Raw genomic sequence first — 18,283 nt, forward strand, 5'->3', positions numbered from 1 at the left:
TTAGTTTGATGAAAATTCTTGTAAGTGTTTTTATGTAAATGTTAGTATACTTCCTAGAAAATGATATATTTTCTACTAAAAGTAGTCTTCTACCAAGACTCAACTGTTTTGTATGTTTGTTTCTCTTTAAAAATGATGTAAGATGTATGTTTCTCTTTGAAAAATGATGTAAGATGTATGGTCGAACAAGTCGTCTGTGTGAGGTCGAGGGTATCGGTTCGAGACAGTAAGTTTGTTTAGTTCTCTGTACTCGATGCACATACGGAACGATCCTTCTTTCTTCTTCACGAAAAAGACCGGTGCTCACTAGGGTGAGAAGCCTGGTCTAATAAAGCCCTTGCTGACCAGTTCGTTAAGTTGATCGGATAGCTCTTGCATCTTAGTTGGTTCTAGTCGATAAGGCAATTTGGATATTGGGGTAGCCCCTGGAACTAAGTCGATTCTGAACTTGACTTGACGTTGTGGTGGTAATCCTGGTAGTTCTTCGGGAAATATGTCGGGAAAGTCGCGTACTTCTAGGATGTTCTTTATGTCTTTTGTTTCTTGGCTCATATCAACTACATAAGCAAGGAACACATGATATTCATCTCGTAAGTACTTCTAGACTTGTATACTCGAGTTTCGTTCGACGGTAGATTAAGACGAACATCCTTCTCATAACACATGACGTCATAGATAACTAGGGTTTCGTTCGACGGTAGATTAAGACGAACATCCTTCTCATAACACATGACGTCAGCACGATGAAGGATCAACCAATCCAAGCTGATAATGACATCCAAACTTTTAATTGTGATAAGCATGAGGTCGATTGGAAATGAATATCTATATAGAGATAGGGTACATCCTATGTATATACAACTAGTGCTCTCAGTCTTTCCGTTAGCCATTTCTACAGTGAAAGGCTCATTTAGTGCTTGTGGTTGTTGTTTAAGTAAGTGTGCAAATGTTTGGTTCACGAAACTCCTCTCCGCCCCGCTATCAAATAGTATGCATGCATAAGAGTTATCGAGATGAAATGTACCAGTGACCACTGTAGGTTCTACTACCGCTTCCTCATGGACTATTGCCAAAACCCTTCCCACTCCGCTAGCGTTCCTTGCCTTCGGGCAGTTCCTCTTGTAGTGACCAACCTCACCACATCCGTAGCAAGCCTGGCCCACTCGAACGTCGGGGACTTGGATGATTGGCCTAGCTGGAGCTTTGCATAAACAGGCATTGTGCCCTTTCCTATTGCAGTTTACACACTCATTTCCCGACAGGGTCCATTATGGTGGAAGCTGCACTTGTTGCACTTTGGCAAGCTCCCGGTATATTGTTTCGCTGGTGTAGTGACAGTAGGTGCTGACACGACATGAACAACCACGACCTGCTGCTTTTTGGCAGAGTTATGCATTGCGTTTCCTTTCTTCTTGTTCCAAAACTTCCGCTTGTTGTCAGCGGATTTCGATGGTTCTGGGACGGCAAGGTTGCTGTTGTCGGTGTGCGGACTCCGTGATCAATGAGCCGATGTGCCAATCGCTTGGCAGCATCGAAGGTAGTGGGGTTTGAAGCTAAAACATTCCCTTGAAATGGAGGCACCAGCCCTCAAATATACCTCTCGACCTTGTTTCCCTCAGTAGTGAAACATCCCAAAAATACGGTCTAAAAATTTCGTTTTCAAAATCAATTAATGAACATAATATCTTTGCCATAGTATAAAATCACCAAAAAAATATCTCAAAATCTTATAAAACTGTCAACACATCACAATCTCAAACAAAATATTAGAGTAAAATCGCAGGCTAAGAAAAATTGTGGTGTGTGTCATACCATCAACTCGAGCCCTTCCCTTTGCTAGCTGAAGTACCTGAAACCGAAACTGAAACTGTATGCATGAAGCTTAGTGAACTCCCCTAAAATACCACATACCATACAAGGACACATATAACAAATATTGGGTCCCGCTCACTGCATCGGGCCTCGCCTGGCATCGGACCAAAGTCTGGAATAAACTGAATCATGACATAAGCTCAAACATATAACATATTCACGTAAAGTGCATCGGGCTTGCCCGACATCAGACCGGAGTCCGGAATATATAACACATAACATAAACAGACATGAATCACAAAGACATCAAACATACATAAATACTTCTTGGGACCACCCCAACATCGAACCAAAGTCTGGAATAAACTGAACATATAAACTGCATCGGGCTTACCCCGACATACTGAAAATACATAAGCGGACCGGCATTGGTGCCTTAGACCCGTTCTTACTAGAGGAAAAACTCACCTCTCGAACTGACTGTTGAATAAATCGGACCAAGATGATACCGTCTGCTGCTCCGACTACTCCCCGGCTATAATGACCAAATAAACATTTAGTTAAAAACTGATAACTCTCTCATGGGTAAAATAACTATATTACCCCACTGATCTGTTTTGGGCCATGACCTAGGCCCAATCCTTTGTGGTCCTCACTAAGGCCAATTAAGTCCACGAATTGCCCAATTTTCTCAATTGGGCCCAACTCTACAATGGGTTTTCCTACCAGGCCGACTAATCCTTAGGCCCTTAACTGACTCCTAAAGGCCTATCATAGCCCATCACTACTATATCTAGGACTTGACCAACCAAGGCCCAATAACCAAAATCCATTGTCTGAGCGTACATTGGGCATACCTCTATGTACGCCGCGCGTACTACTGAAAAGGCTAGTATTCTTCGCCTACCGACGTGTACGCCAAGCGTACTCTCCTGATAAGCACTTTTCCCTAAAATGACTTAATCTCTTAAGACCATACGTCGAAACTACATATCTGAGTTCCATGCTTTGTCCTAACTCTTAAAGTTGATCACTTGGTGGCTTGCAACCCACCAAATGAGTCGAACACCACAGATAACAATGAGCTTTCACCAAAATGGCTACATCTCATGCATGACTTCATAAAAACCTCAAAGATTGCAACTTTATGGCTAAAGGAACTCATTAAGCTTCAAGGGTGGCAATCCTAAGCTCAAAATCGAAGTTGCTAGATCAAGATCCAATCTTTGGACCTAAAAAGGTCCAAATCTTCATAACCCTAGATCTAGACTTTATGGAGGAAAGATAGGAGCTTTAAACCTCCTCTTGTTGCCAAATGGTGAGCTTGTTCTAGATCCTCGAGTTCAAGGTACTTAAGGGCTTCTTCTTCAACCTTTCCTTTCTTCTTCTAAGCCTTCTTTGCCAAAATAAGCTCACAAATATCAAACACACACACACACACACAAGGAAGAGTATGAACGAGTTAGGGTTTCTTTGAGGGTGATGGATAGGTGAGGAGGCCAAAGGGGAGGCTATAATGATGTACTTACAGGTCCTTAACCCTAAAATTAGGGTTTTGCATCTGCTTGTGTACGCTGGGTGTACGTACCCGCGTCCCTCGAATCCAATGGCCATTACGCCCCGTGTACACCAGGTTATGCCCGACGTACAGCTTATGGGCGGCCCACTTCCTAAGTCCACTCCAATTGAATCTAATGTCCAAGTGATAATCCAAAACAATTATTAACTCAATAAATAAAATAATACCTCGAAGTCTGCTGCTGCTGCTACTACTGCATCTGGAAACAGATCCGGGTAATGCTCCCTCATGTACTCCTTGGGCTCCCATGTTTATTCAGAACCCTTCTTGTGCTGCCACTACACCTTCACTAGCTTGACCCCTTTTTTCTCAACTCCTTCGTCTTGTGATCCGGAATCACCATCGGTCTCTCTATGTAATTCAGGCTGTCATCAACCTGAATATCCTCTAGGGGTACCACTACAAAATTATCCACTAAGCACTTCCATAACTGAGAAACGTGGAATGTGTTGTGGATCTGGATGAGCTCTGCTGGAAGATCTAACCGATAAGCAACCCGACCCACCTGAGTCAAAACCCTAAATGGACTAATGAACCTGGGTCCCAGCTTTCCCCTCTTTCGAAACCTGATAAGACCCTTCTAGGGTGACACTTTCAGGAGGACCATATCGCCAACCTAAAACTCTAAGTCCGAACACCGCTTGTCGGTGTACCTCTTCTGCCAACTCTGAGCAGTCTAAAGCCTACTCCGGACTTGCTGAATCCGCCTCGTGGTCTTGAGTACTACCTCTGTACACCCCATGACTCTCTGACCAACCTCACCCCAACAGATTGGGGTCCTACACTTCCTCCCGTAGAGCATCTTGAAGGGAGGTCGATCTATGTTGGCATGGTAACTATTGTTATATGAAAATTCTACTAACTGAAGATACGTAACCCAAATACCATAGAAAAATTTCACACATGCTCGAAGCATGTCCTTGAGAGTTTGAATCGTCCTCTCGCTTTGCCCATTCGTCTGAGGGTGGAAGGCGATGCTGAAATGGAGACGAGTACCCATCTTGTCGTGAAACCGCTTCCAAAGCCTGGAAGTAACTGGACATCTCGGTTTAACACCACCGAGACAGGCACTCCATGACGTGTCATTACCTCTCGCACATAAATCTCGTCTAACATCTCGTGTAACTCCCCGATTCTTAGGTATTTCTTAAATAAGATTTTTTGGGTTAAGCTCTACTCGACGAGTTGGTTGACCTACTCGTCGAGTAGCAACTAGATGAGATCGCGTGTTAAGTGACCTACTCGACGAGTCCATATTGGGACTCGATGAGTAGGAGCTCGCAGATGAAACCCTAAATTTTAGGGTTTGCACCTCTATTTAAAGGAGCCTTGGCCTCCTTTGGTCTCTTTGCAGTTTTTGAGATACCTTAAAACCCTAATACACGTGTGTGAGTGCCTTTGTGTGGTATTTGAAGCTTAGAAAGAGAATCTTGGAGGAAGAAAGCTAGGAGTGCAAAGGAATTGAAGCAAGGAAGGAGTGAGAAGCAGGATTTACCTTAGCTAGCATGCTTTGGAGGTATCAAAGTGCCATCCTTACTTCCCTTTTTCCCTTTTGTTGAGTTTCTAGGGCTTTTTATGGATTTTCAAGTTAGTATGATGAGCTATGGGCTAGATCTGAAGTTGTAACTTCAGATCTAGACCCTCCTTGGATTCTAGAAGCATAAAGTCACAGTTTTGGTTGTGATTAAGGCCCCTCTTGAGCATGAAGTTCCATTAAGAACTTAAAATAGGCATTTAGAGACTTTATAGCCATGCATGCAAATAAAGTTTGCAAGATTACGTGATAAGCATGCCCTAGAAGCTTGGATCTATGAGTTGGAGCCATTGCATGGCTTAAAACAAGTCTGTATGGAAAAAGGACTGAATAGACTCGGCGAGTCGCAAGGTTGACTCGGCGAGTCACATGAAGATGGCCATGAATTCGATGAGTTAGATGAACAACTTGGCGAGTCCGATGAAGATTGCCATAAACTCGACGAGTTAAAGAACAACTCATCGAGTCAGATGAGTTTTCTCTTGGATATGTATGAGTGTGTATCCGTCAAGTTGCATGGAGGGAGCTCGACGGGTGGCCTTAAAGTTTGAATGAGAATCAAAGGAACTCGATGAGTCACCCCGATGACTCGGTGAGTTAGATTGTACTTAAAGGAATTCGGCGAGTAGCTGAGGTCACTTGGCGAGTTGGGGTCAACATGGACTGTTGACTTTGACTGAGGACTTTGACTTTGACCAGGGGTTGACTAGTAAGTTATGGAGTACCTTATAAGGTTAAGGACTTATGAGTATGTTGTACTATGATAATAGGTGGTGGAGCATGTGTCAAGTGATCCGAGAGTTGGAGTTTGCCTTTCTAGTTGACATCGGCGAGGTGAGTTATCCTCACTATATCGATAGGGTCTACGACACCAAGGCCGACCCTTTAGTTGTTATTGTTATGGTATGATACATGTGGTTATGATCTGTTAGATCAAAATCTGGGTAGACAGTATGTTAGGCTCTTATGATCTGTAGGGATTGACATGTTAGTGAACTGCTAGGTTGGTACTCTAGTTACAGGAGAATTCTATGATTGATGATCAGTGTGATAGATATGTTTGATGTTTGTATATGTCAGTATGTGCACATGGTTATTTGCTTGTGGTTGGGTTGAGGCGGTTCTGCTTTGTGCTGAAGGCCAATATACCCTATGAGCGGTCCGGGGAGATTGTAGGCCTGCGTGGCGAACCAGTCATGCCGAAGGCTCGGGATAGATTTAGATAGACTGTAGGCCCGGTAGGGCAGACCAGTCATGCCGATGGCCCAGTATGCATGTTGATTGATTGATTATTACTGATATGGTATTGTCACTATGGTATTGGTATTTTTGGAGTAGCTCACTAAGCCCTCGGGCTTATAGTTTTTATTTTATTCATTCAGGTACTTCAGGAGATCATGGAAAGGCGAAGGCGTGACCGTACCGCTCCTCATCCTTATGTTATGATTTTTAGGGCACTCTGATGGAAAATGATTTGAAAACATTTTGTAAACAATGCTATTTGGTTTATATTTATGATTGAAAAAGTTTAAATTTGGCGTAAATTTTGTGGATGTTACAAGTTGGTATCAGAGCCTTGGTTTGAGTGAATTGGAGGAACACTTGTGTGAATCCAGTCTCAAATCAAGGAGATTTTCGGAAAGTAAGTTTTAAAATGGTTTTCAAAATAAAGGATGGAGGATGCAGAGGGTACGATCAGCCAGAGCCTGTAAGTAAACCCCAAAAATACCATGCAGTTATTTGATATTTTGATATGTTAGAATAACATGCTAGTGCTAGGCTAGGGATCTTCGAGAATCGCATGATAGATTTGCCTGATTATATGATGCGTATTAGCCTAGGGTTTCTTGTATGTGGAATTAACATCATAACTGTAGATGTTTAGTGTATGCATCACGGTTGTGCATAATAAGGAACTTATAGCCTGAGAATGTTGATTCGGACTTCGGGTAGGATTGGATATTCGAAAGTCTATTGGGTCCAGCGTTATGTGCAGCTAGAATGCACTAGCGTTGTAGGGGATGATGGAAGTTTCATGGATGTATGAGTCATGGGAAGTGGTGAGAATAGATGAGAGATAGTTGATATTCCTCTAGAAGTGAGGGTTGGGCGTATTTTTATGTTGATGATATTGTTAGGTCATTGTGGTGATACTTGAGACAAATATGGGTAGGTGTGGAAGGTAGTATGGGCCCGTACTACTGAAAGCATAGGACCCATACACATAGCAAGGAAATCATAACCCTAGGGTTTTTGGGTCTTGGTCTCCCGACACTATGTTATTTATCTGATGACTTATATATATAATTTTCAGTATGGTGGTGACGAGACGTGTTGCTTCGGGATCCGGATCAGGATCAGGATCAAGATCAGGGTCGGGAGACGGAGGGTTGGAGGTGCCGGTAGCACCTGAGCCCGTGGTTCAGATAGGGACCGAGGAGTTGGATGACAGGATCCGAGAGATCATGCACAATGAGATTGCTGCTACATTCTGAGCGCAGCTGTTAGAGATGTTTGGGTCGATTAAGACCGTGATGGTTGAGTAGTTTTATGAGCGATATGAAGCTCTAGTACAGACAGCTGCCGCTGTAGCCACTTTGGCTGTAACTGCGGCAGGGGTTGGAGGAGGAGCCGACAGGGTTTTCCTGTACCGGGACTTCAATAATACGAAGCCCCCGACGTTTGATGGTACACATGATGCGATTAGGGCTATGAGGTGGTTATCTGAAATGGAGGGCTATTTCTTCACATGCTCATGTCCTGCTGACCAGAAGGTCAGGTGTGCCCTGAACCTGCTGAGGCTTGGGGCAAAGGACTGGTGGAGGCTGACGACTGGGTCGTATACTGATGATTAGTGGGCTACTGTTACTTGGGAGTAGTTTTGGGATATGTTTCGCACCCGCTACGTTCCACGCATGGAACGCGAGCGGCTTGCTCAGGATTTTTTGACATTGAGGCAGGATGGGGAGTCTGTGATGGAGATTACCTGGATGTTCACTGAGAGGGCTATGTTTTGCTCAGAGTTTGCTTCAGAGCGGTCTCAGATGACTCATTATCGGAGTATGCTCAAGACTGATATTCGATAGTTTATGTCTACACATCGATGTGATACCCTCCTGGAACTTCAGGAAGCTGCGAGGCAGTGTGAGTTGGAGATAGAGCTGCAACTGAAGGAGCAACGTCATGCACTGGTACAGTCTTAGGTGGCGCCTAAGCGGTCTAAGACCATTGATACACGGTCTGGGGTTCATCAGAGTCGCACTTGTGGAAAGTGTGGCAAGGATCATTCGGGGGTTTGTTGAGTAGGAGGTGGGTGCCACAAATGTGGCAAGGAGGGGCACTATGCATGGGACTTCTGTCAGTCCGCCACTCCAGCAGATATGAGGATTTGTTACCATTGTTATTAGGTTGGTCATGTGAAGACCAGTTGTCCGTCGCTAGCCGCTAAGCTAGCGCAGGGTTTCGCGCCCACTACTGTGAGGATTGGAGATGGGAGGCCAGTCAAGGTGGAGCCTCCGGAGGCCCAGGTTCGTGCCTTCCAGCTCACGGCTAACGAGGCTAAGTCGGCACCGGAGGTGGTTGCTGGTTAATTTCTATTCCATATCTCAGTTGTTGTATTTGTGTTATGCTTATTGATTGTACCTGTGATTAGGTACGTTTTTAGTGAATTCTTTGCCCGATTTGGGGGCGACTCGGTTGTTTGTATCTCAGACCTTCTCTAGAGGGTTCAGTGTGCCGATAGATGATCTTGAGTGTCCGCTGCGAGTTTCGATCGCCAACGAGCACGGGGTTTCTGCTTCTTCGGTCTACCGGGGATGCGAGTTGGAGATTTTCAGGGTGTCCTTCCCGATAGATTTGATTCCTATCCCCATGGGGGAAGTGTGCGTGGTTGTAGGGATGGACTGGGTTAGCTGTTTTGGCGCCATGATCGCCTGTGAGGGACAGTGGGTGGTGGTTTGAACCCCAAGTGGGGGAGAACTTGTAGTATATGGTGAGGGCACCAGTTTGGGATCGGGGTTTCGTTCGGTAGCCAAGGCTCGATAGTATATTCAGCACAGGTGTGCCGATTATTTGGTGTATGTGGTAGATACGCAGGTTAGAGAGCAACTCTTAGTTTCTGAGGTCCCGGTGGTGAGGGAGTTTGCTGATGTGTTTCCGGAGTGCCTACAGAGAGGCAGGTTGAGTTCAAGATTGACCTAGTGCGAGGTGCGGCCCTTATCGCCAAGGCGCCGTACCGACTGGCACCGCCTGAGATGCAGGAGCTATCATCTTAGTTGCAGGAGCTTCTGGGTAAGCAGTTTATCCGTCTGAGTAGTTCACCCTGGGGAGCACTGATCCATTTCGTCAGGAAGAAGGACGGTTCGCACAGGATGTGCATTTACTATAGGGAGCTGAAGAAGTTAACAGTGAAGAACCGTTATCCACTCCTGAGGATAAATGATCTTTTCAATCAGCTGCAGGGTGAATCTTGGTTTTCCAAGATTGATTTGAGATCAGGATATCACTAGGTCAGGGTGAGGGAGGAGGACGTGTAGAAGACCGCATTTTGGACTTGTTATGGTCATTACAAGTTTGTAGTGATGTCGTTTGGGCTCACCAATGCGCCAATGGTGTTCATGGATCTGATGAACCGAGTCTGCAGGCCGATGCTCGATCGATCGGTCATTGTGTTCATAGATGATATCTTGGTGTATTCCAAGACTCGAGAGTAGCATGAGGAACATCTTAGGGAGCTGCTGGAGGTTCTGAGGCGAGAACGGCTATATGCCAAGTTCTCAAAATGTGAGTTTTGGTTACGAGAGGTCCAGTTCCTCAGACATCTCGTTAACTAGGAGAGAATTTTGGTCGATCCAGCCAAGGTGGAGGCGGTATGCAGTGGGAGACTCCAAAATCTCCCTCAGACATCATGAGTTTCTTGGGTTTGGCAGGGTATTATCGAAGATTCAATTGTGATTTCTCCAAGATTTCCGTACCCCTCACTCATCTAACAAGGAAAGGAGTGGATTTCCGGTGGGGCCCTGAGCAACAGAGGGCATTTGAGACCATTCGGCGATGTTTATGCAAGGCGCTGGTGTTGACACTCCCCGAGAGAGTTGAGGATTTTGTGGTATTTTGTGATGCATCCATCACAGGCTTGGGGCCAGTCCTCATGAAGAGGGGACGAGTGATAGCCTAGACATCATGGTAGCTGAAGCCGCATGAGACGAGATACCCTACACATGATCTTGAGTTGGGAGCGGTGGTTTTCGCTCTCAAGATTTGGAGGCACTGTCTGTACGGGGTCCGTTGCACTATATACACGGATCACAAGAGTTTGAGACATATCATGGATAAGCCGAACCTGAACATGAGGCAGCACAGGTGGCTGGATGTGGTCAAGGACTATGATTGTGAGATCCTTTACCATCCTGGTAAAGCGAACGTGGTTGCGGATGCTCTAAGCCACAAGTCAACTAGATCCTCGACCCCATCCAGGTGTATGAGGATAGCGGTGGATTCCCCACTGGTAGGTTTGGTCAGGGATGCTCAGATTGAGGCTATGAGACCAGAGAACTAAAAAATTGAGAGGATTAAGGGCGAAAGCGCCCGGTTTGTTCAGGATAGCCACGGTTTGTTGACTCGTTACGGTGTAAGTCCCTAATTTTCCTGTGTATCAATCAAATCCATTTGATGGTGCGGAATCCCAATCAAACGGATGATGTCATATCAAATAGAAGAGAAGGAGAAGAAGAATAATATGAATCTTGAATGTATTGATAATATGAATTAAATTCCTTACACAAGATTCACCCACACAAACGTTCCTTTCTCTCTGGCCGTAAACTCCTTCGTGTTCATCAATCTATACTCCTCACCCTAACACCTATATTTATACTTGGAGAATATGGGCTTGGTGGACATGGGCCATAAATGGGTTTACGGTTGTAAGGTGTTTACGGCCGTAAACTCAACCGTAAACATGACCGTAAACTCCAGAAATTGAAACAACCCAAAAATACGACCCAAAAATTTTTGTTTTTAATATAATCAAAACTGTCATCAGAGTATCATATAATAAAACCATGCGTGATGTATTCCAAAACATGATAAAATACTGTGCGGAAAGCTGTATCATACTACGTCAAATCAAACAACTAAATCAATCCCAGGCTAAAGCTGAGGCGGTGGTGTGTGCGATGCCGTCATCCCGAGCTCTTCCCTTTGCTTGCGGAAGTACCTGAAACCAAAACTGAAACTGTAAGCACGAAGCTTAGTGAGCTCCCCCAAAATACCACATACCATACAATAACATATAAACACATATTGGGCCTTGCCCACTGCATCGGGCCGAAGCCCGAAAACTGCATCGGACCGAAGTCCGGAACTGACTGGGACCTTGTCCCCTGCATCGGACCGAAGTCCGGAACTACTGCATCGGACCGAAGTCCGGAACTGACTGCATCAGATCGAAGTACGGAACTGACTGGGACCTTGTCCCCTGCATCGGACCGAAGTCCGGAACTAATTGCATCGGACCGAAGTCCGGAACTGACTGGGACCTTGTCCCCTGCATCGGACCGAAGTCCGGAACTAACTGCATCGGACCGAGGTCCGGAACTGTCTGACTGAACATGGCATGGCATAACACATCAACTAGCATAATCACATATACGACATGCTACATCGGGCCGTGACCCGGAACACATAATTCTTAACACATAAACATAGCACACACATCCTGTTCGAACCACGAAGGCATCGAACATACTAACTACTGCATCGGACCTAAATCCGGAAACTACTGCTAACTGAACGGGCCGGCATTGTGGCCTTAGACCCGTTCCTACTGGAAGGAAACTCACCTCGTAAACTGGCTGCTGAGTGTGTGGCTCGGGAAGCTAACGGCGGCTGCTCCTGAATCTCCTCGGCTACAAGTCCATAAACACACTCAATCAAAAACTAAACACTGCGCTTGGGGTAAAATGACTCTTTTACCCTTGGTCAAAGTCAACTCTCTTTTGGGCTGACTCGCCGAGTTGGCCACCCAACTCGCCGAGTCCTACTCTCACTTTTCACTTCTGCTCACTGCTACTCGTCGAGTCTGGCATCGACTCGACGAGTACCCACTTGATCCAAGAACTCAGACAATCTTCATCTGACTCGCCGAGTCGTATGAACAGACTCGACGAGTTGTTCTTGATCCCCAAGAAGATTGCCTTGGACTCGCCGAGTTGTATGAACAAACTCGTCGAGTCCCTCCATCACTGAGTCCACTCTCAACTCGCTGAGTCCAATCTCTAACTCACCTCGTACACTCAACACTGATAAAAACTGAAGGACTCGTGACTCGCGACCCGACTCGTCGAGTCGTTCTTCCGACTCGCCGAGTCGCCGCCATGCAACTGATTTCTACTTGATTTTGTTTGAATCTAAAGCATACAATTGATAGATCTGAGTCCAATAAGCTGTTTTACCACGTAAAGTTTCCAACTTTACGTGCACAACCTCATGAATAAGGGAAATAAGGCTAAAAGATGCATAAAATGGGTAGATCTATGGTTATCATGCAATATAACTCCAAAAAGACAGTAGATCTGGGCTCTACAACACCCCAACATTCAGATCCATGGATATTCCGACTTAATAAGACATTCATGCAAGTGCAAGGCTTGGAACAAGCATCAACTAGCTCTTAGGAGAGCTCTAATGGAAGTTTAAAGCATACAATAAGATGGAACTCCGAAAATACCTCTATTAGCTCTGATTTGGCCTTGGATCTTTGCACTCCAACCCTTCTCCTTGCTTCTTTCTTCTTCTCCTTCTTCACACCTTCACAAAGAGGGCACCAAACACAAATAAGTTCTTCAATGGAGGTTTGGGGCTCTAACACTGTGTTCTCAGGGTGAGGGAGGCGAGAATGGGGGCTATAAGGTGGTATAAATAGTGGGCAACCCGGGAAATTTAGGGTTTCACCCAGATGGGTGGACTCGCCGAGTCCATATTATGGACTCGTCGAGTCGCCGGTTCACGCGTGCCCTCAGACGCGACCCGACTCGGCAAGTCAGGCTAGAACTTGCCGAGTCCTTCTTGAAAACTTAGTCAATTTAACAATTAATTAACATACCGGGAACGGGTCGTTTCAAATCTCCCCCACTTGTCTCAGACTTCGTCCTCGAAGTCTGCTACGGCTGGATCTGCGAATAACTCCGGGTAGTGCGCTCTCATCTCCTCCTCAGCCTCCCACTTCCATTCAGATCCCTTCCGGTGTTGCCACTGCACCTTCACTAGCTGTATGACCTTGTTCCTCAAGGTCTTGATCTTCCGATCCAGAATCGCGACCGGTCTCTCAATATAATTCAGGCTGCTATCAACCTGAATATCCTCTAGGGGAACGACTGCTGACTCATCCACCAAACACTTTCTCAACTGCGACACGTGGAAAGTGTTGTGGATCTGACTAAGCTCCTCAGGAAGATCTAACCGATAAGCAACCCGACCCACCCGGGCCAAGACCCTGAAAGGACCAATAAATCTGGGGCCCAATTTTCCCCTCTTCCGGAACCTGATGACACCTTTCCAAGGTGAGACTTTCAGAAGAACCATATCTCCCACCTGGAACTCCAAGTCTGAACGCCTCCTGTCGGCGTAGCTCTTCTGCCGACTCTGCGCAGTCTGCAGCCTACTACGGACCTGCTGGATCAACTCCGTCATCTTGAGCACCACTTCGGTGCTCCCTATGACCCGCTGACCGACCTCTCCCCAACAAATCGGGGTCCTGCACTTCCTGCCATATAACATCTCAAAAGGAGGTCGATCAATGCTCGCATGATAACTGTTGTTATACGAGAATTCCGCTAACGGAAGATACGTATCCCAACTGCCCCCAAAGTCTAGAACACATGCCCTAAGCATGTCCTCGAGAGTCTGAATTGTCCTCTCGCTCTGCCCGTCAGTCTGAGGATGGAAAGCGGTACTAAAATGAAGACGAGTACCCATCTCGTCGTGGAACCGCTTCCAGAATCTGGAGGTGAAACGGACATCTCGGTCTGACACCACCGATACCGGCACTCCATGACGTGCAACTATCTCCCGCACATAGATGTCGGCTAACTTTTCCGCAGATATACTCTCCTGGATTGGGATAAAATGGGCACTCTTCGTCAACTGATCCACCACTACCCATATCGAATCCACTCCACGTGCGGTCCTGGGAAGTTTGGTGACAAAATCCATGGTGATATCCTCCCATTTCCACATGGGAATGTCTAACGGCTGCATCTTGCCGTGAGGTCTCTGGTGCTCCGCCTTGACCTTCCGACAGGTCAAGCATCTCTCCACATACCAAGAGACATCTCGCTTCATGCAGGGCCACCAATAATCCGATCGAAGATCTCGATACATCTTCGTCGCCCCTGGGTGGATAGAAAACCGAGACTTATGAGCCTCGTCCATCAATACTTGCCGTACTCCACCCCAGTACGGTACCCATATCCTACCATGAAGTGTCAACAAACCACGACTGTCGTAATCAAATGAAGCTACTCGGCCCACTATCCTCTCACACTTCTGCCTCTCCTCCTTGAGACCCTCCATCTGAGCCTCCTTGATCCGCTCCAACAAGGGAGTGATCACTGTCATCCTCATACACAGATCTCTGATAGGGGCCATCGACACCTTGCGGCTCAGGGCGTCGGCCACCACATTGGCCTTCCCTGGATGATAAAGGATCTCACAGTCATAGTCCTTCAGCACGTCTAACCATCTCCTCTGTCTCATGTTCAAACTCGGCTGATCCATAAGATATCGCAAACTCTTGTGATCCGTGTAAATAGTACAGTGGACCCCATAAAGGTAATGTCTCCAAATCTTGAGGGCGAACACAACTGCCCCCAGTTCCAAATCGTGGGTAGGATAATTAGCCTCGTGAGGCTTCAACTGTCTCGAGGCATAAGCTACCACATGGCCTCGCTGCATCAATACTGCTCCCATACCTGTGATCGAAGCATCACAGTAGACTACGAAATCCTCTACGCCCTCTGGCAAAGTAAGGATTGGAGCCTCGCACAATCTCTGCCTGAGAGTCTCGAACGCCGCCTGCTGCTCAGGCCCCCAACGAAAAACCACCGACTTCTTGGTTAGTCGGGTGAGCGGCACCGCTATCTTGGAGAAGTCCTGGATAAATCTCCGATAATACCCTGCCAATCCTAGGAAGCTCCGAATCTCAGATGGAGACCTCGGGACCTCCCACTGCATCACGGCCTCAATCTTGGCCGGATCTACCAGAATACCCTTCTGGTTGACAAGATGGCCAAGAAACTGCACCTCACGCAACCAGAACTCACACTTGGAGAACTTTGCGAAAAGTCTCTCCCTCCTCAAAGTCTCCAACACCTCCCGCAGGTGCTCCTCGTGCTGCCCCTGAGTCTTGGAATATACCAAGATGTCATCTATGAATACTATCACCGACCGATCTAGCATCGGTCTGCACACGCGGTTCATGAGATCCATGAACACGGCTGGGGCATTGGTGAGCCCAAAAGGCATCACCACGAACTCATAATGACCATACCGGGTCCTGAAAGCAGTCTTCTGTACATCCTCATCTCTAACCCTCATCTGATGATAACCGGAGCGTAGATCGATCTTGGAGAACCAAGACGCTCCCTGAAGCTGATCAAACAAGTCATCTATCCTCGGAAGTGGGTAACGGTTCTTCACCGTTACTTTATTCAACTCCCGATAATCAATGCACATACGATGCGACCCATCCTTCTTCCTCACAAATAAGATCGGCGCTCCCCAAGGCGAACTGCTCGGCCGAATGAAACCCTTGTCTAACAGCTCCTGAAGCTGCGTAGACAACTCCTGCATCTCAGGGGGAGCTAGCCGATATGGTGCTTTGGCTATCGGAGCCGCACCAGAAACTAGATCGATCCTGAACTCAACCTGTTTCTCTGGAGGTATCCCCGGAAAATCCTCGGGAAACACATCCGGGTAGTCACGAACAACAGGAACATCATCAATCGCCGTCTTGCCCTTCTCCCGGGCATCCAAGACGTAGGCTACAAAACCAGCGCAACCCTGCTGGACATAGCACCTCGCCCTCGCGGCGGAACAAAAGATCGGTCCTCGCTAGGGCCTCTCGCCCTGAATCACTATCTCTCCCCCACTAGGAGTGCTAACCCTCACTAGCTGTAGCTCACAATCAATCACCACCCCATTGGGGCTCAGCCAATCCATGCCCACAATAACTTTATTCCCACGCAGGGGAATAGGAACCAGGTCCACTGGAAACTGCTCATCAAATATCTGAAGGGAACACCCTTTATGTACTCTGCTGACCCTCACGATCCTATCATCTGCTATCTCAACCTCTAGTGGGCAATCCAGCTCCTCGGGAGCTCTGCTAAGTCTCTTGCTAAGCGCAAGCGATACAAATGATCGGGTAGCCCCCGAATCGAACAATACCAAAGCAGGGATGCCGTTCACCGAGAACGACCCTAAATAAATCATATCATCAAGTAATATTCAAGCAATATAATAACAAAAGATGAAGGAAAGATTCATACCCGTCACCACATCAGGAGTCGCTCGCGCCTCCTCTGCTGTCATCTGAAATGCCCGGCTCTTCGCCACCGGCGCATCAGCTCGGCCCTGCCGGCCATCCGTAATCCTCAGGGTGGCAGGGGCAGGTGCAACCACCTTCCCTGCTGCAGCTAAACTGGGACACTGGGACCTTTTGTGTCCCCTCTGATTGCACTGAAAGCAAATCAGATCTGATGCTGAAACCGCAGTAGCAGGGGCCGTACAATCCCTGCTCATATGCCCAACCCGACCGCACTTGTAGCAGCCGGAACTCCCTGCCTTGCACGCCCCCTCGTGCATCCTCCCACACTTGCCACACCGACCGTGGCTCTGCTGACTCCTGGACCTGTGATCTGAAACCTTGGGCTTTTTGCCCGCACTACCTGAACCCGAAACCGCCTCCGGTTTCCTCTTCCTCTCCATCTCGAGATCAATCTCCCTCTCCCTGGCTCTAGCAATCATGTCGTCCAGCGTTTTACAACTGGACCGGCTCACAAACATGTGGATATCACTCCCGCAACATCTCATGATAACGGGCCTTCTTCATCTCCTCATCGGCTGCATACTGAGGAACAAGAAGAGCCCTCTCCCTGAACTTGGCGGTGATCTCCGCCACTGTCTCGGTAGTCTGGGTAAGATCCTGGAACTCCCTGGCTAGCTGCTGCACCTCAATGACCGGTGCAAACTCCGCCCTGAACGTGGTAGAGAAATCAGTCCAGGTCATAGCATCCAACGCCGCATCATCCCCGATGGCGTGTCCAACCTCCTCCCACCAATCCCGTGCCCTGTCCTTCAGAAGACAAAACGCCAATCTGACCTTGTCCCCTTCGGGACATCTGCTGGTGCGGAATGCGTTGGCCACATCCGCCAACCACCTGGTACTCGCTATGGGGTCCCGCAACCCATGATAGTCTGGAGCTCCGCACGCCCTGAACTCCCTGAATGTAAGAGTGCGCGACCCCATCACGGCCGCCATCTCAGCCCGAAAAGTACTCAATCGCTCATCCATCAGCTCTAAAATACCCTCCTTGATCGAACCGAGGATCACAGGAGTCTGCTCTAGTATGATGCGGGTAACCTCAGAAGAAAGGAACTCCCTAGTCTGCTCATCCATCTGCCCGGCCTCCAGGCCTGATCCCGATCCTGATCCCCCTCCGACATCTGAACTGCCGGCTGCTGGCCTCGGACGCAAAACTACCATTCTGAAACATATCATAACAACATCAGAACACTGAAATATTTCAAGGGATCATGATACGACTACCAGCTTCCTGGTCTTGTCTTGGCCTTCCTTAATTCGAGTACGGATCCTCTGCTTTCAGTAGTATGGGCCCCTACTACCTTCCACATCTATCCGTACTTTCCTCAAGAACCGCCTTGACTCCACCAAGTCACTTCTACTACTGCCATTCTCTGATACTCTCATCCTAGGCTTGCCCTAGGGAAACTTCAAGCTCGACACAACTGGTCCTCAGCTGCTGAAGGTTTCCTCATAACGCCAATTAGCCATTACCTAAACACCATCACATGGGATGAGGATCAGATAATCCTTCGAGTAAAAGACCCATCCCTATAACGGTTGGACTCAAACAAGAGCTGCGCAATAGGGCCAGTTCCAGTACTCTGAGATTATTCAATCCTAGTCACATGTGGTGTGACGTGTTCACCTAATGGCTAACTCCCATCACTCGGAACCCCACTAAGCACAAAGCAAGCAGCATTCGGACACGGAAAACAGACTCAAGCAAACTATTCTCATAACACGATTCTGCACTAGCATAAGATGCTAAGCT

Source organism: Lactuca saligna, chromosome 7, assembly GCF_052625555.1.
Source record: "Lactuca saligna cultivar CGN05327 chromosome 7, ASM5262555v1, whole genome shotgun sequence".
Classification (NCBI taxonomy): domain Eukaryota; kingdom Viridiplantae; phylum Streptophyta; class Magnoliopsida; order Asterales; family Asteraceae; genus Lactuca; species Lactuca saligna.